The 19,558-nt window shown below is 46.7% G+C and overlaps 1 protein-coding gene across 1 annotated transcript in view; it reads right to left on the reverse strand.

Annotated features, from left to right (window-relative positions):
* Nucleotides 1–821: 821 nt before the first annotated feature.
* DPF3 (double PHD fingers 3) overlaps nucleotides 822–19,558 on the reverse strand; it is a 198,047-nt gene continuing 179,310 nt past the window's right edge. Inside the window, exons 13-15 of the mRNA XM_041122017.1 lie at nucleotides 8,511–8,630; nucleotides 2,800–6,985; nucleotides 822–1,216 (exon numbers count right to left, since the gene is read on the reverse strand). The gene's annotated coding sequence lies outside the window, so the exon portion shown is untranslated. The remainder of the gene's footprint in view (nucleotides 1,217–2,799; nucleotides 6,986–8,510; nucleotides 8,631–19,558) is intronic.

Raw genomic sequence — 19,558 nt, forward strand, 5'->3', positions numbered from 1 at the left:
GGACAGTCCAAAAGGAGAGAGAGGGCAAGAGAGAAAGCTCTGTGTTTGCATTCATCTCTGACATGATGGATTCCCCCTTCCTGGAAGCAGCCTTGGCATAAATAAAGCCAGTAAAGGCTTTTGTGCAAGAACTCCCTTCACTACCAATAGTCATGGAGTCATAGATAATAAAAGACCTGGCAGCTCATCTTGCATTGCTCCCTGTAATCAGCAGGATTTTCCCTACTGAATATTCACCAAGGTTGCTTTATCTAGCACGCCTCTGCAATCTCCAGGGATGGGACCTTAGCAAATGCCCTCAAGAACACATTTTTCCATACTTGAAGCATTCTTACTGCAAGGAAAAAAACAAACGTCTGATATACGAAATAAAAAGCCATCTCTCGGTAAGTTTAAAAACAGTGAGAGCCATCTGTAGGCCACAAATAGCAAAGGTGTTCAGCACTGTAGATTTTTTCCCCCAAGTATTTCCCTTTATGTATCTTTTTGCATTATCTTGAGTTTATTGCACTTTGCATCAACATCCACTCTCCATTGTGACACAGCGTAGATATTTGTGGACTATCATGTCTCTTTTCAGTCTTATCCCCATCTCAGACTATAACGGCTGAGGGTCTTCTCATATGCCAGTTTCTCAAAGATTGCTATCAACTTTGCTGCCTTTCTCTTTCTTTAAAAGATCACTCAGGAAAAACATAATAATGTGAAGACAGAAGGGCTGTGCTCATCCATACGGCACAATTACCCAGTCATTTGCGTAAGTGAGGTATCGCCCTGGCATCATGCTCTTTGTGGCAAACTACACGCATGTGTCACACATGTTGTGGTGTAACATATTTGTTAAATCTATTTATTGCACATCTTTGACCACTTTACCTACCTTCATCCCACACTGCCATCTGTTCTGTGGCTACCACCCCCCCATCCACTCTCCTGAGTGCCTATGGAGGGCTGCCAGGAAAATGGTTCCTCCTTTTCTTGCCAAATTTGGAATTTCAGTTGCAAATTTACCCTAGCAAGAGTGCCAAGGGGAGACAGAGTCAATGCCAAACCCGCTCCAGCTTTCCTGTTGGGCACATTTTCAATTCTGTCACAGTAGCTGAAAAGGAGAGCTGACTCCCATCAGAAAGGGGTCGTACCCAACACCGCAAGAAGAATCAGCAGTTGTGCCCAGTCCAGGAAGAGCAGATCGTCAAAGGCTTTAAAACCGTAATATCTGTAGGATCAGAAAATAATTCTGTTAGTGACATGCATGACATTCTCAAAACCCTGTACATTTGTCCTCACAGAAACTAATGCACCTGACTGCAATGAGTGAAGTTCTTTTTGAAAACAGCTCCAATAAAATGTGTTAAAACCCCCTAGATCACTCCTGGAATCTTTTTTCCATAAACCGGGCTTGCGTAATATCCACAGAGCTTTTTTGTTTGCATGTAATACAACCATCCTGCAGTCATGTTAGAGAAAGCTTTATACAACACTGTACCATCATGCTTGGTCAATACATACATCTGTTCAAGCAGGTATTTTCAAAGTCAAGTAGGGCTTTCTATGCACAAGTTCCCCACAAAATAAGGCAAATGTGTTTTCTCCTGTAGTATACCCTGCAGGTGCTCTTATCTGGAGATAACACGTACTCCCCTCAGTGCTGTACTAACACTGCAGCCAGGCATGAGACATTGTTGAGATTACCAGCCTGCTCCCAGTGACTCATCCCAGCTGAGCGTTTGTGTGGGAGTGCACTTGATCCAATTTACTCATTCTCCTGACAGACCACAGGAGCACCCGCTGCAGTGGGGTCTCTGCCGGCAATATGTACGGCAACGGGAGCAGAGTTTGACCTGGTTCAAAGGGCTTCATCTCAGCAGGGCAGAAGCAGGTGCTCCACTTAGGCTGATGGAAGAGCCCCATGGGAGAGGAGGTTGAGAAAGAGGTCCCAGCGAGCTCGCTTCCCACTCTCTCTCTGTCCCCATCCTTGGAGGCAAGGACCCAGTTGATGATCTGGTGACTCAGAAAGTCCTTTGATCTTCCTGGCCTGCTGCCCTCCCACCATCTCAGCTCCCCTGAGGCTGCAGAGCTCCTGTGCATGTAAATCTTGGCCATAACCTCCTGCCTCTCCAGCATGCTTGGATAATGGCCTGGAATACAGCATCTCTTCTCTAAGATCGCACTTGAATCAGGGACGCAATTTGTGATTGTCATAGGCGGGGATATCGTCATCCATGCTAGGCTCATTACCACTACACAACGGTGACGATGGGAGACTTGAAAATGCAGGCAGAGCACAAGGTGTTAACCTCAAACACGCTGAAGGCAACATGTCTCTGCCCCAGCCACATCCTGAGAGGTCTCATACTGGGTGACACACCTCCCTCCAGGGCCAGGTGGGGACAGGCACTGCTTGCACCTCGCAGCCGCGCTGCTTTGAGGTTTTTACAGGGAACTTCAAAGCCCGGTGCAGACTCTGTGTGGGCCCAGCGGAGGGGTGAATTCACTCCCAACAGGAAGCATTTCTGAACCCCCTCGGCTAAACTGTAAATTTAAAAGCAAACACAAATTGCGACTGGGTGTTTTCAACATCACATGCCAAAGAAGTGTCAAGGCCTGTGATACCAGGCAGAAATAGTGCTCAATATTAGAGGTGGAAAATTAGTTTCTATTAGCCTATAAGCCTGTCATTCCTGGGCAAAGATGTCTTTGACGAATTCCATCTCTTCTTGTGTTAACAAATTGCCCACAAGTAGATTGCAGTATCTCCAAGATTTATTCACTATTTGAATATACTTGCCAAATATTTACTTGCCAGAGAGTTATTCCTGGAGAAATTCTTGATCTGCAGCTCATTCACAAGGCGGTTGCTACTGGCATTGGATAGTTGAAATTCAAGGAGATTTGCTTAGTTTTCCTTGGACATGCAGGTCACCTGGTATTGTCTCTGCCATACAAAAATATGGACACAACCGTTACAGTCAGGTTTGCTCAACCTTTCTCTGATTTTTGTTTTAATTTGACTGTTTCCAGAAACATTCCTCTAAGTCCTAACTCAGACCATTCCTGGAAAGCAAAGGGGTGTGAAAACAGCCAAGCCTAAATAATTATTTATTTGCTGAAAAACTGTAGTCAGTGTCATTCGCTGTGCTCTCGACACAGGGGATGTACAGGGTTGTATCCAGCTGCAGGGTATGTGCCTACAGTATTTATGCAGCTAAAACTTCCATGAAAGTTGTTAGAGTCTCCTTGTTTGGGCAAAACCAGCAAGCCTGTATTCCAGCCTTGCCACCCAGGTGGTTTTTCATTCGGACAGATAATAATTGTATCTCAAGGCTACCAGAAATAACCAATCCATAATTAAAAGGCTGCTTTTTTTAATGTACATAGAAAAGGCCTACCACTCACTTTAAAGGTATACAATAAATCAAACTGCATTTTCTTGCCACTGGCTAGCACTTTATTACTCTGAGAGTTGGCACCATTCCAGGACTCAATTTTTAGGAGGCAAAGAGCAATTGTTGGCCCCCTGGACTTCATGGAAGATGTGGTTGATTATTTCTGGGAAAAAAAAAAAACCCAACCCCAAAAAAACACCAACCCAGTTCCTTCTGTTAAAAACAAGCAATGTGTCAGTGATTTCAGTCATTTCTTTTGTCTTATTTCATTCATCCATCCATGCATCCATCCTCTACTCAAACATAGGACAGGTGCTTTGGAAGGAAAAGTACCTCTTCTCCCAGCAACTTGATCAAAAGCATGTTTTTCCTTAAGTTTCTTTGAAGTTAACTCTGTGTTTGTGTCTTAATCCATTTGTGTGTCAGGCTGAGAGCTATTTGGAAGTTATGTGCAAGTACTGCTCATGTTTTACTGGAGCAGCCAAAATGAACTGACTTTTGGTATGTGATCAATGCCTACTCCCATTTGTTACACCATTCGTTAAAGGGACATGAGATACAGTTTTAATTAGGGTTGTGCTGAACCAGCAGCTGAGCTCTTGACATTGTGATGAAGTTAAGTTTCAAATAAAAGGCTGAGGCCCACGGCCCTTCCCTGGCAGACCTTCTGCTGGCTGACCTAGACCTGCTTGGCTCCCAGAAGGACATGGCAAATCCTTTGATTAGTACAGACCTGCAGCCCTACCCCACTTACCTGTGCTCAGCTGTGAACGGTGCAGCATAGCCCTTTCTCCTCCCTGTAATTAGGAATGGAAATGTTCTTTGTCTTGGTCTCTAAAAAAAATATATATTCTAGCTGTAAACTAGGAGAGCTTTTACAGACACTGCACCAGAAGGCCACCAGGCTACATGGCTGTCGCATGGTGGACCTGGCTCGTTTGTAACTGTGGAGGATGCAGATGATACAGCTGATGATACAGCTTCACTGGCTGGAAAAATGAGAGAAGCAGAGCCGGTAGACCTAGAGTGACCAGTTTCCCAAAACCAAAAATTAGGTAAGCAGACCCCCGTCTCTCAGGATGGACCTGGGCAGTTAGGAAGGCGGCAATGTGATACCCTCACACTCAAAAAAAAAGAAGTTAGGCAGCAGATAAAATTACAGAGTTAATGGTGAATGGAGAATGGTGAAGAATTTCCTCGGTGGTGGGCGCAACACGTCTTCCTGAAGTTTCCCTTACCCTAGGCTTGTTGGAGGATTTGCCGCAGTTGCATGTTGCAGTGAAAATATGAATAGGCAGTATGTCTATAGAGTAGGCATATAGCCTCTATAGGCTCTTTCATGAGCCCTCCCCAGCAAGACACCTGCTTTCTCCTTCCTTGAGTGGGAGCCAACACTGGCCACTCCCGCTTTTTAACGCATTGACCATTAGGTAGAACCAAAATGGCAAATACTCCTCTTAATACCAGTGAAGGTGTCACCCAGTCACCACGTGACTACTCCCTACCTGGAGATGGTGCTGCTCTCCATGGCTCCTGGCTCTCCATCGGCTTCTTTGGTGAGGCAATAGCTAGACCTCCTTGTCCTTAAGGATCAGTGCTCACAGGTATCTAGAAAATATCTGTGTGTTTGCAGAGCTTCCACAATGATGGCAACTGCACAGTCTTTTGTACCAGGGAAGGTGGAGAGACGTGTGACTTTCAGGTTAGCTCACTAGTGATGGCACATGTAGTGACAAGACTCTGCGTCTGCATATGCTAAAACATTTAAAACCCTTGTTTGGCTGGCATACACTGTGAGGCAGCATGATTTCAAAGAGGTTTTAACTAGAAATGTTGTAATTTATTGGTTGCGATGCAACCAACTCATTTCTTCAAGGTCTCTGTGAAGGCAGCAGGCACTGAACTTTCCTTTCCAAGCTTCCCGTTAAGAAGTAGTATATTTAATATGATTAAAACTTCAGTATTTTAAAAGTTTCATTATTAAATGTCGTATGGTCTGCCCTGCTTTACTGGTATATGCAAATAATTTCACTCCCTGTGGCCCAACGTACTTGTTATTGTTCATCCCAGAAAGAGAAACAGGTCATAACTGGATGCTGTACAGCTGGACAGTGTGTGTAGGTGCCATTTCAGTATAGCCTATATGAATGGTGGCCTTTGCATAACTGTCCTGTGCCATTCGTACAGCAACTGGCTGGTAGCAGAGGCAGCACTGGTACAAGAACATACTCTACAGTAACAGGCCAACGCCTGGATTTGTCAGATTTATGAAATCAAAATTTGATTTAGGAGTCTGTGTCCTGGAATACAGAAAACCCCTAAAAAGAAGATTCTCATTGTGGTTACTTTCGTATAAACAGAGCTTTAACTGCACTGTAGATGGTGGAGCAATATTTGTTTCACCTGAGCATCCTGGAGCAGGTTGTTAGTGAGAGCTGATCCGTGGGATGCTGGGTGGGTGCCTACACTACCTGAACCACCAGCCACCCAACACAGACTGGTCTCTCCAAGACCTGTCCCGGCATGCTTTCCCTTCCCTGTAGAAGCACTACAAACAAAAAGCTGTTTATTATTTCTGAGGTTGTCTTTAGGCTGGTCAATGTGTTTAACCTTTAGAGGGCTCGCAGCACTCCACTTACTCCTGGTTGGAGGTTGAGGGACATGGACTTAGGGAGGTCCCCTGAATAAGTGGCACAGGTTTCCAAAGAGGTGCAGAGATCAATTAAATCCTAAAGAAAAGTTCTGTCAGCGGCACTGCTTATGCAAAAAAAACTGTGCCAGATCTCACCACCTTTCACACACACCCCCTCCAAATCACAAACACAAGCTGGCAAATCATGTGAGATGCTGTGCAAGAAAAAATGACATTCAGGTGGTGGTCCAGATGGTGCCAATTTTGAGGGAGACATGCGAGTGCATAATAGAGCCCCGCACGCTCTGAGGCGTGAAGGGCAGTCCACTGCTGCCAGCACGGGGGCACCGGTGGCAGCCACGCGTGAGGCATCGGGGAGGCCCAGGCAAGAGGCTCAGCAGGAAAACTTCACTGTAAAAACATCTGATTTATGTTTCCTCACCCGTCGCAGCAGCTAGTTTTTCACTGGCTTTCCCTTGCCGAAGGAGGCACTCTTCCTTGTTAGCATCTTTGTCCAGCTGCAGCTGCAAGGGAGCCTGTCGGTGGGGGTCAGCATTAATGTTCCTGTCTCCTCGTGGCAGCCAGGCAGGGCATCCGCTTGAAATCTGCACGCACTCTAAATGCTTCATCCTTCCTTCTCCCTCCTCCCCCTTAAAACATACTGCTTCTGCATTCCATCCCAAACTGCAGCGTGGGTCGTCTTCCGAGTGGGCCAGTGAGGAGCAATGCAGAAAACGCATCTTTGGAGCTCACATCCAAGCAGAAACCCAGTTAAATGAGGAGTCAACATGGTATCAAACCAAGAGACGTAATTTCTGCAAAACCCTTGTACATTATCTAGAGCAGAATTTCCAGCAAGGAAGTCAAAAAGCACACAGGGAGACTGGAGGGCTTTCTTCTGTGTGGGTGCCCACCTCGCTGCGCCTCTGCCCACTCAACTGCTCTTGCAAATACGCAACATGCGTATCTGAGCGACCGAATAAGGATGCTAACAGTTTTGTAAAAGAAAAGGTGAGAGAGAATTTGCTCATTGCTATTTTTTCCAGATTTATGCCTGTATCTATTTTGAACATTTATGAATAACTTTTTTTGAGTGAAATAATAATAATAAAGCCTCTGTTTCTACACTCCATGTTTTTCCAGCATCAAACCTTGCAGTCCTCAGCAGATTTCCTGTACCTTTTACTGCACCGTCACAAATCTGTCAAATGCCAATTGGGTGCCTTCAGGGACAAGGCAAAGATCTCACGGTTTCACAAGGAATCTTTTAGGTGCTATCATTGCTCCCAAGAACTATGTAGCAAACGGGGGTTTTTACACTTGAGGGTGGGACTTCCATGGTTCAAACATTCTTCTGCTGCAGAATGCAATGAAATAGAAAATGCCTAGTAATTCTGAATTAAGTTAGGAAAAAAATTGACTTTCATTTTGATCCAAGTCTTGGACTTGGGTAAAAGGAAATTATTTCATTCTAACTTTACTTTTTATTAGATGATTCAATTTGACATTAACATAATTAAGAGAAAGCTGTTTAAAGTGTGACATTAAAGATGATCAAAATGGAACATTTCAAGTTGAAATGGCTTTTTAAATCAGTTTTGTTTGCTGTTTTGTTTCACAAGAGTTTGTTATCAAGTGTATTGTCATATTTCTGTGGAAAATTTCAGGGTAGATGAATTAACATTTTCTGACCGAAAAAAAATCCCTTTCTGCAGGAAAATGTCTATTTATCTGACTTGCTCACTGAAAATTTTAACTTTATTTATTCTAATGACCTGTACTGCTTTTCTACTTACAATAAGGCATCTCCATAGAAGCTGTTACTTCTTTGATTGTATATAGGTTATCTATAGCAACAGTTTCTTGAAATAAGGGAACCCCCCCCCCCCGAAATTTTACCAAAAAAGAAAAAAAAAACCAACAGGTTATAGCAAAGGTAAATAAAATTCTAAGCTAGTTTCACTGTAATGCTGGTGGTGTCTTTCCTGAGGGAAAAAACCAATGTTGTGAAGCTCATCTTGACTACAGTTGCAGAATTTAATGAAGTTAATTTATTTAAGTTTATTTAAGTTATTTATTTAAGTTAATTAAGCCTTACTTTATGGGGTCAGACCAAGGGGACTGTTGGTATTTAAGTTGTGTAAGGGTTCCTTTCTACCGTTGCTTCTCAGTTGCAGCGTTAGCATAGCCCAACCATTGCCTGACTAGAATGTATGGGACATGGCTGCAAGGTATGGGACATAGCTGCAATACATGGGACATGACAAGCCGGAAAATCTCAGCAAGGGCAGAGCAGGGACAGCGATGCTCAAGGACTCAGCCTCCCAAAGGCTCTGATCACAACCACATAACTTTCCTCCACAGGAAGAAGTTCATTTCTGGTCTGAAGCTTAATTGTGCTTCCTTATGTGTCCTGTTGTGTCTGAGCAGCTAACAGCAAGGTCTAGGGGGAAAAGATGTTCAAGAACATTTTGGGGGTTTAAGTGCCATACCTCCTTCATCCATCTGCCTCTGTTGGAGCAAGAGACATCTTCCAGTAGGACGGACAAAGTGCTACCATCCGCGTCAGTAGGTGAAAGAAGTTCAGTCAGGGAAGACATGGTTCATCATCACTAGGAAATACAGAAATCTTGAAATTCCACTTCTCAGATTACTTGAAAACCATACTTCAAAAAAAAATATAATTTAGGGGGTTGTCATTTAACTGAGGTGTTAATGGTTCTCAGCAAGTTCCTGACAAGAAAAATCATTTGCTCCTCTTCTGGTTGCCACCATGGCTCACTCAATCCCTCGTCTTTGCTGAGTCTGGTTAACTCATTTCATAGACACTCATGACTGAGCGATGATATGGAAAAATGTAGTATGTAATGGAAACCGTGACCTGTCAACTCATGTGGGCTCGTGCCAAGGAGGCTGCTAATTATAGCCTGACATGTAAATACTCCTGGAAGATGATTGTACTTATTTGGACTAGTGCAATATTAATTAAATACTTTGATTATGTCTGAGATAGACTTTGGGAAGGAGGAGGAGACGTTGTCAAGGGAATTAACCTTTTCACTGCTGAGAATAAGGTTGCCTTCCCTGGAAACTGCAGCAGAAGGCTGTCTGAGTTTTCCTCCCTCTTTTCTCTGTCCTCCTGTCTTTGACCTATTCCCATGACACCTCCCATCATTGTCTGCTTGCCCTTGGTCTCCCCTGGCTCTGCGCGCGTGCCAGTTCCTCAAGACCATGACTCACCTGTCTCCTCGAGCAGGCAGAAACCCAAAGGAGAGGGATGAGGAAGAGCTTCTGGCAGGGAACCAGGGTGGCTCTTGTCTGAGGCCAGAGACCCCGGCTGTCCAAGCTTCTACGCTCACAAAATTCCCTGTGGTGACTGTTTCTGGAAAGCCCAGAAACTCCTATACTGTCTTCCCCATCAGCTTCCAACTACCAGCACAAAATCATCCATCCTGGCTCAGGCTGCCCTGAATCAGGAAAGGGGATGCTGGTGCACAAAACTGCAAACCAGAGGAGCTGGGACCACCTCTGTAAAAAACTACTGAAGACTTTGGTGGGTTCAGAAACAGCAGGACAAGATGCCACTGCCTGCCTGACTTGTCCCTAGGAGAAAACGAACAGCAGTGACATGGCATATGAGAGGCAAAGACTAAGAACAGGAGGTGCGGTGAAACCGAGGAAAATATATTTGGCTTTTCAGTTCGTGCAAGACACAAAGCTAAGCTTGGGCTCAGCTGCAGGCTGTCTAGGACTGACGAATGTTTCACAGGGGTCCTGGGTTTGCAGGGAGCCTGGGGCTGTCCTACAAGCAGGTCAGCTCAGGTGGAGAAAGGCTGCAGTCAGCACTGGGCCAGGATGTTGGTGGGCAAAGCAGACTTCTCAGCCTGGAGCTAGCTTCCAAGCAAGCCTCAGGCCACGTTTCAAATGAGCTTGTTACCTTTTGAACAACTCCACAGGAGGTGTTGAGCCGTTAAGTCCAGCAATATCTTTGAGCAAGTCCTTCATTCCAAGTGAGCCAAAGCTTTGTGTTGAATGAATCCTCTATTACAGAGTATGGCCTTGGGACAATCACACGTTTGCGTCATTTCAGCACAAACTAAACCTGCCGTTCTTGCACCGTATCTTGAGACACACCATAGTGTGCCTCAGTTTCTCCCTCTACTGAGTGCCTGGGCAGTATACACCTCCTTGCACACATGCAGCACTGGAAAAGCAGGCAGCATGGAGAAGCCAAGTCTTGCACCTCCCAGGGATTTTGTGCCCTGTGGAGATCCTGCTCATTTACACATGGTCCAAAGAGGCAACCGGCACCGTTCTGACAGTACCAAAACCAATTCTCCTAATTGTCAACAATATACCTGAGTGGGGTCACCAAGGGGGAGCTGAATCAGTGCCTCTGCAGAGAGCATGACAGCTCTGCTTTACCCAGGTAACGACCCTGGTCTCCCATTCATCCTTTCATTACAGTCTGTAGGACTGGGGAATTCAATCTCATGTCTGGAGCAGATAAGTAAGAGATGGTTGTGGGTCAGAGCTGCCACTAATGCACTCTCAAGGACTTTCTGCAGCTGCACAGCGTTGTCTTGAAGATGCAGGGGAAGGACGAGTGCTATTTCTGCCCCAGGAAGGCAGAAGACGTTAAATCAACATAATGAGAGCTGATGAGAAACAATAGAGGCATCAGGACAGCACAGAGAAAGGGAGAGTTATGAGACCTGGATGCTGTGGGCCCAAGAGGCGTGGGGACATGCATGCTAATTTCTCCTTTCTCCTGCAGCCCTACAGACCACCGAGTGCTGCTGGGCCATCGACTCAGTAAAAACACTGCTGCTGGGAAAGGATGGTGCTGTGCTCTGCTCCCGCCAGCTGCTCCCCTGTGAGGGGTGGGATGCCAGGGTCACCTGCTGCGGCAGGATTTCCAGCTGGGGATGTGCTGGGGGACGCCCTGGCTGAGGGATGGCTGCAGACTTCTCCCCTTGGCCCCGCAGGAGGCACAAACCTTGGCGGCAAATGCTGGGGGAACGTTCCCGGTGCGGTGGCAGAAGCTCCCCCTCCGGATTGCAGCTTTGCAAGTACCCAAGGCGAAGTGCACAAAAATGCTCCCTCACGCAGTTTCAGAGAGCTTGGGTCTTGCTCCAGCAGGTTTCCTCCGGGCGTATTCCCTGGCCAGCAGTGCATTCACCGCCCACCCCGCCGAAAAAACACTGAAGACGTGCAGGTTCTTCGTGGTCTGTATGTGAGTGAAAACAGGAAAGCAGTACAAGCCAAAGAAAGACAAATGCCCAGGCTCAGAAGGAGGTGAAGAAGCAGCAGGCATAAGCTCAGAGATGCTGTGCTAATCCTAAATGCCTGAAACAGGGAGGTGGAGGGGAAGAGAGTTTTTTCCACGTAGTCCTTTTTCAAGGAAAAGCAGCCTGAGTTTGAGCAGCCTGAGTTTAATGGCTGGACTTGAAGTTAAAGGCTTACAGCCTCACATGGAGACAAATGAAAACACAAATTGATCAAAGCTGCCATTTTTTACCGATAACTTGTTTGTTCAGAGACACTAGCCACTCTTCATGCTGATTGTATCACTGCATAATAGCCATCGGCAGCTTCCCCTCGCCCTCTACTAAAGATCCTCCGCATGGATTTTTTCTTTCCAATTGCATTTCCGGGGACGATGAGAAAGTTGCAGCATAAATTAAGCAAGATGCCTGGAGACTCTGATTCAAAAATAATGTAGCTGAATTCCTGAGTGAGAGGGGAAGAAAGAGGGAAGCTAAACACAGTGCCTGCCTGACAGCTTCTCCCTTGCCACGCTCACACCAATTAAGTGTAGCTGCACGGATAGGGTGGCCAGGAAAGCACCTTTGTGCACACATGCTAATTTGTTCGCAGGCTGCGGCACACAATTAATAAAAGTGCTGCTCCACACATTCCCCAAAACAAAGAAGGAACGCCACAAACGTTTGGAGGCACAGAGACTGAAAAGGGTACGCACACGGCTGGATCAAAGGCGAGCTGGATTTAGGGAAGATTTGTACTGTTCAGCCGGAGCTTGTCGTCAGGATCACCGGGCACTACAAATTACAGTCCCTGTTTGGTCATTCAAAACTTTATGCTGCCAGTACAAAATAAGCAGAGGAGAGAAGAAACTTTTAAAGGCAGAAGAAAGAAGTGCAGGGGCATTGAATTTAAACCCAGGAGAAATGGGCCTCAAGAGCCTTACACAGAGTCCTAATGTCAACACAGGGTAGAGAGAGGGCAAGGAGAAATCCATCTTTGTGATAAAATGCTGGCTTTAGCTGGGATGGATAGATGGATGGATGGATGGAGAGGCAGGTTGCTGTTTCTCTACTCCCTCCCTGCCTCCCTGCTCTTTCCCCTTTATTAGCTTAAATGTTGGGGTTTTTTTAAAGGACAGGAGCAAGCAAAAAATTAAATGCTCGCTCTCAAAATGAAGCTGACATGAGCCTCTGGCTTTGAGGATGGATTAGTTTTGAAGGCATACTATGCACAAAACAAGGCCGGTGAGGGCTGGCAGTGGAATTCCCAGTAGGGACAGGTTCCTTTAAAACACAGATTAAACAGGGAGGAAATGCACAGTGTATGAATATGAATTGATGCTGGGCCTTGCCTGGTCTCGCTTCATTTGATAAAGCACATTTCCTTATTGCATGTCAATTATTTACATTATTTAAATATGTATCATCAGATGAACATGTCAGCCCTGAAACAGATACACACGGAAATGCACACGTGCACCGGAGCATGAGGAAAGGACGCACACACCAGTCCGTCAGGCAGAAAACGAGCGGACACCCCTGCGCTCAGCGAGCTGTGAGTGACGAGCACCCCTTTGCCTGGTCTCTGACGCATTGGTGGCATGGCCCCTGCAGAAGAGCCGGCTCTCCTCAGAACAATTTGAATGCAGGCTCTGCTCAGCGCTACAGGAATGTCAGCACCCGGCAGGAGCCCTGCGCCTCACCGGTGCCTCTGCTAATCTCCGGTACGTGGAACTGCTTGTCTGCAAGATAGTTATTATTCTTCCTTTCATCCACGCAAGTTCACAGCAAAGGAAACACAGGAGAGCTACATTTAAATTGGATAAAATCCCTGTGCCCAGCGATTCTCCAAAGTTAGCGTTATTAGTAAAGATGTTAGTAGTCGATATCGCGCTGTTCTGGCCTCTACCACCGTACAAAAACCTGCTCTGAATTCTCCTGAAACAAAATTGGTTTTCTTACGTGATTCCCATTCTTACGTGGAATTTCTGTCCATGGCTTCTGCTCCAGGTGTACAAAGGGCTGGGTATGGCACAGGCTTTGCAGCAAGCGCTGCCGCCTCTGAATTCTGCTATTTGCCTCCAACCCATAAGGCAAGGTAAAGCTCTGCTCTGAATACCCTGACCAGGCACCAGCCAAAATGTGGACCCACGTTTTGCAGTTTGACTTGGCTGCATGCCCTGGCTACAGAAGGAGTCAAATTTTTCCAAGGGCCGTTTGTGCGGCGCAAGGGCAGAGAGTGCTGTGCGCAACTCCTCCTGAGGAAGGACACCTCTCTTCACTAGTCCTGTTGCTGAAATGCAGGCCACCTCTGGAAACACTGAAAGCTTGGACATGGATGGACTATGGATATTTGGACAAGCCCAAGAGAAAAACTGGATCCTCCTAAGCTTTACGCTGTGCCATTCCTCTGCTGCAGGCTCCTCCCAGCTCTGAGAAGGTCCAGAACAACAGAGATGTTGACTGGATTTAGCTCTGGTGAAATGTTCCTAAAAGAACAGGTAGGGCCTGGTCTAACAGGTAATTTTGCTGATGTATTACACTTTTATTAGTGAAAGAAGAACAAAACACTTCCCTCAGCACAAAATTTGATGGGTCAGACTTTCGGCAGGTGTAAAACAGCATAGCAGACTCAGTGGAGGTACTCCGATATGAACCAGCTGAGGTGTTTACCAGAAGAGCTGACCGAGGCAATTACATTTACCCTACTGTGTTCTTGGCCTGGTGCTGTCCACTGTGAAATTTCCAACAGACATTTTTATCTTTCAACCACAGCATGCGAGATGATGCTCCATGAGCAGCAGAAGAAACAACACATTATTTTCTATGGTTTTCTATTGCTTTGTATGGGATTCTCCAATGCCTTTAAGATGCAGGCTCCAACTGCAATTTTCCATTCAGCTGTGGCATTCATAATCTGTCTCTCACGGTCCCTAGTGTTTAATATGGTATAATGTCACACTGCGTCCTTTCCTTCAGAAGGGACTAACAAGATGTTTTGCACTCCCTCTCCCTTCCCTGCTCATCCATATGTTTTCATAAAATTTATAAGACCCTAACAACTACATGGTTTTATCATACTTGGCTAAAATGACCAAGGAGTTTAGAAAGCATTAGCTGGAAGCAGATGATTTCATGACAACACTAGTCTTCTTTCCTTTGGAAGCTGGGCTAAAACCAGGCAGGAAATGCAACAGAAGCTATTAAATAAAGCTGGTAAGACAGACAGATGGCCATTAACACCCCCATTACCACATTTGCTTCCAGAGAGATGGGGATCTTTGCTTTTACTCTGCCCTGCCACAGCAACTTGAAAATGATGTGTTAGAGGGTGAGTCTCTGGACTGTCTGGGGTGCTGGGGAAAGATTTTGAGCTACAGGTCTTCACCAGACAAAGCCCAATTTCCCCTTCCCCCTTAAGGGTTTTTGTGTGTGTGTGTGTGTTGTTTTTTTTCTAACTCAGCAGACATCAAGGCGGTTCTGTTCATTTGCATATGAGTTTGGGTGCTGACAGCTGATGGTGTCAGCAGAGCTGTGGGAAGGACATAGTTTCCTTTGATAGTGGCGGCAGCGGCGGCAGCAGCCAGCCTTCCTCTACCACAACAGCAAACCCACGAAAATATTGCACAACGCGTACAGGTGATTTGCATAATTGATGCAAAGCAGCATCCCACTGTATAAATCCTCTCCCTGCAGCCAGGTAATCTTCCATCCCCATCCCTATCCTGCAGCCTCTTCTCTCCCACTTTCCTTCCTGTTAGGCTTCCTCCTACTCGCCCGTTGCCATCCCTCGTTCCCACCCAGGCCCTCAACTTCTCTTCGCACCGGGAACCCGATACCTCCATTGCATCTCTCCATCTCTCTGCTCTTCCAGCCGCCTACCTACCACTCCCACTGGCAGAAAGAAGACCCATGGGAAGCAAGGACATTTAACTAGCTAAAATGGAAAGGAAGGGAGAGACTTTCAGACATGGTCATTACTCATCTGAGCAGCCTGCCAAAGCACCCAAGGGAAATAGCAACGAAATCTGTTGCTGTAGAAACTTACCTAGAAGTTGAAGCCATTGGTTTCAGATGGTGGCAAGATGACAGTCATGTGTGGCATCTCAAAACACAAGCCTTTGCCTGGGACTGAGCACTCAAGCTAGCGACATAGGTGGCCGTTCCCCAGGCACAAGCACAGCTCTCCGTGCTCCCCTGAAGGCACCCCCATAAGCGATACTGGGTGAAACTTTAAAAAATTTAACAAAAGCTAAAAAAAATGACGACGGCACCAGCATTTATGCTTTAAAGTCTGTGCAGTTACTGGCAGGCCAGGTCTGGAGCCAGCACGCATCTCTGTACATCTCTGTCTCTGTTAATGGGCATCTCTGCCTGCCTGTGCTCCGAGCCTGCAAACAGCTGGTACGTGCCCATGTGTTGCACTGACATCTGTCCACAGCTACCACCTTCAGCTGAAGAAGCTCAACTCTTGTTCATAAATAATTGCCCAACCGGCTGCTGGCAGGCCTGGGGGAAAGGACTAAAGAAGGTCGCAGAGCAAATGCAGAGCCTCCTGCAGAGCACAGATGTGTCGTGCCCAGTCCCTGAGGTCCCTGGACTCCTCCAGGTCTCTTACTGGGGCATAACTCCCCTGCCCAGGGTGGTAAAGTGCTCGACTCTCCCACTCCTTGTATAAAATACAGAGGCAGGCTGGGATGACCAGCACTGCTGCTGGTGATGCCACAGGAAGGTGGCCTCTTGTCTTCCTCCTTTCTTTTAAAAGCACTCATTAGTCTCCCACTGCTCCGGGCAGCTGCTGGGGCTGGGGCTGGCCAGGCGGCCGGTAGGACCTGACAGGACCTTCCGACGGGGTGAGACCGTGGGCACCGGGGGAGACCAGCCTGCGGGCTCCTGCCTGCTGCCGTCTGTGTTTTGGGGAGGAACCCACCGGCCCGAGGCTTTCCTAGGCAGAAGAGATGGAGATCCTTGCTGCTGGGTTCCTCCCTCTGGCCAGGTATCCTCCTGGAAGGGAGGCTGCCGCAGGGGCCGGCCATCTGAGCCACGCCAGATGCTGCCCAGCAGCTCAGCCCACCTCTCAGACTGTCAGAAGCACTGGGGATTAAATACACCGTCGTGTGTAAATCCTGTGTTTAAACAAATAATTCTCTCAGAATAACAGGCAGGATTTTCCACATGAAGCAAAGCTGACACCTGACTCTTCGCCTGGCTTCTCCCAGGAGAACATTTTAATGAGGCCCACAGCTGTAATATCACACAGAGAACATTAACAATGCTAATTACCTAAAGTTTAGCCCATGAATACTCAACTGATCATACCTCGGAGACGAGTTGTTGTTTTGGCCCAAACGAAGCACTGACGGCTTGCAAAGTGAATGGAGGCTTGCGAGAGCATCAGACACAAGGCGTTAGGCACACAGACCTGGCAAGGCAGCCTCCACAGCAGAGCTGGTAAATAAAAGAGGTGCCTGGACAGAAGGCAAATCTGAGATCGCAGAGAGAAATTGCCTTGAGGTGGCCAAATCCCTCCTGAGAAAACACAAAAGGTGTTGATAGGTCTCTCAGCATCATCTCGTAGAGGATCTGCACAGAGAAAGGGGGGGTATTGGAGAAACTCTTCTGCCAGGCAGACGCAGCTGGCACCGACTAAGCCTCGCACTGCGCTAGGAGAAGCCAGAAGTCCACACAGACATGCAATGCGCGAGCGAGCTCTTGCCTGGAAGAGATCCAGGGCCTTTGCTTCACACCATATGCACAGTCATTCTGCAGCTCAAGGTCACCGTGGAGGTGCCCGGGTGTGCTAGTATGACTGCTCTGAACCGACCGTCTTCGCTCGCTCGGGCTCCCAGTGCCAGAGCTCAGTCTGCAGCACAGTAAATAGAGCGATGTGTACTCTGCGGCGCGAAGCTTAGCTGTCGCCTCTACCTTCAGCTCCTTATCACAAAAGCTGCAGGGCAATGCACGGCAAGGGCCATCGTGCGGCAGAAGAGGAGGCTTGGTCCACCCAGGTGTCTCTCGGAGGGAGATGTGAATTTTTAGCAGTCTGTGTTGCTCAGCTCTAATTGAGCACAAAAACATCACATGGCAGGCAATAGCCCATTAGCAACACTGCATGCTGAGGGGCCTTTTAATTATTTTTGCATTCCCAGAGGACTACAGAATGCTCTTCATAAGCATGGTGCGGGAATGCCAATTAGGTGGCCTCCAGCCCTGCTAGACAAGGTCCGGTCACATCACCTTGCGTCACAGGCTGAACCCTGCCCTCCATTTTCTCCCCAAGTCTGCCGTTCTCTGCCGTGAAATATTTATTAAAGGGAGCTGCCGCCTGTCGCGAATGTTGAGTCCCCTGTCTCCTTGCCAAGGTCAGGCTGCCGGGGAGGTACTTTTGCTCTCCGTAGCTTCTCCTCGAGACTGACGGGTCTTTCTTCCGTTCAGCACAGGCAGGCAGCCTTGGGGAGGAGGCTCTTTCAATTCCTATGGATTCTTATTTCCCAGGAATAAGGTGGGCATGTAAAAAAGATCACTAAAGCAGGGGCTGCACAGCAGTGAGCTATTGTGGTATCAAAACAGATAGTTGCACTGGGGCCTTTTGGGAGCACATAATAAAAAGCCATTAAATCAATTTCTACTGTTGCAAAAGGCCACCTTCAGTCTTTGCAATCACTGTTGCAACTTCTTAGGAAGACCCTGCTCTTAGAGGTGAAATCCTGGTCCCATAGAAGTGGATGGGACATTCACCCTCTGCTTATGCAGTGCTAGGTTTGCGCCCCCCCCCCCCCCGCAACCTTAGCTGTGGTGTGCTGAGTTTGGACTTCTTATTGTTTCACACAGTTTTTGTGCCAGAAAAATGCTGAAATCTTCAATCACAGCCTAACTTTCTCGAGAAGGACTTCAGTTAAAGTGTCAAATAGATTTTCTTCCCCCAGTAGGGGTATATACTAAAGCGGTAGGAAAACATATCCAGGAACAGAAATAAACTCTGCTAATATAAGATGTGAGAACCAAAGTATCTTGCTGGCTAGGAAAATAACCTTCCCTAACAATGACCTCTAAAGGAAGCTTGGGGACCAAAAATATGAGAACCAAGGTGCGTATGGAGCGTGCACCCCACAGCTGGGCTGTGTCCGCTCAGCTGCGGGAAGCCAGATGCTTTGGGACGTCTCAGGCTGGAGATGCAGCTTGTTTGCTGTGGCGGCTGGTTCCTGGCAAACCTGCAAACCTGTCTCTCGTTTGCCATCTCTCTTGACAGCCAATGAGTCCCAGCGCATTTGTTCTTTCCTCGCATGGAAGCTGCCCCGTAGCGCCAATGCTTTCTGCCTGTCCCCTGTGCCTCTTCTGGCTCTCCTATAGGCTTTTTGGATGTGTGCTGGGCTGTGGGGATAGGAGGGTGGGCGCATGGAGAAGCTGCAAACACTACCCAGCACAGGACCACACCACAGATTTATGCAGGGGCATAATGATGTTTTCTGCTTTCTCCTTTTTTTCTCCCCTCCTACTAATTCCTAACATTTTACTTGCTTTTTTGACACCTGCTCAGCCTTGACCTGTCATTTTCTCAGAATTAGCGACAACGCCGAGATCATTTTCCTGTGCAGTGATGGCTGATTTAGAGCCCCTCATTATGCATGTATAATTAGGGTGGGTTTTTTTCCCCAGAAGCATTACTGTGCATTTATCGACAGTAGATTTCATCTGTCATTTTACAACCCGGTCCCTCATTATCATGAAAAACTTCTGCAACTCTTCACAGTCAACTCTTGTTTTGACTGCCCAAAACAGTTTTTCATTCTCAGTAAACTTCTCACCCCACTTTTCATCTTCTTTTCCAAATCACTTGTAAAAAGATTAAAAAATACACATCTAGCTTAGATCTCTGGGTAATTTTCCTCCTCTGTGAAAACATATTGTTTATTTATACCTTTGTACTCTACTGCTACAACTACTCTGTGTCTTTTATTGGAACCACCCCTATTGGCAATCACACTATTATTCAACAGAGTTGCACTGGAAAAAGTGTAGACAGACATTACAGAAATAAAACCAACAGCAGCCCCATTTTTTAGGACTTAGCAGTCAAGCTATATTTGTTTTGATCTGTGTTTTTAAATTATCTTCTAAATTCCCACCACTAAATTTCATCTCTCACTGTATGTAGCATGCAATCTATCTTTTTTCCTAAATGTATCACCACTTCAAAGTTCATTAAGCCATTCCAGAGACTATAGCTGATAAAATCCTCATCTGGACTCAAAATATTAGCAGACAGACTAACT

This window comes from Aquila chrysaetos, chromosome 2 (assembly GCF_900496995.4).
Source record: "Aquila chrysaetos chrysaetos chromosome 2, bAquChr1.4, whole genome shotgun sequence".
Classification (NCBI taxonomy): domain Eukaryota; kingdom Metazoa; phylum Chordata; class Aves; order Accipitriformes; family Accipitridae; genus Aquila; species Aquila chrysaetos.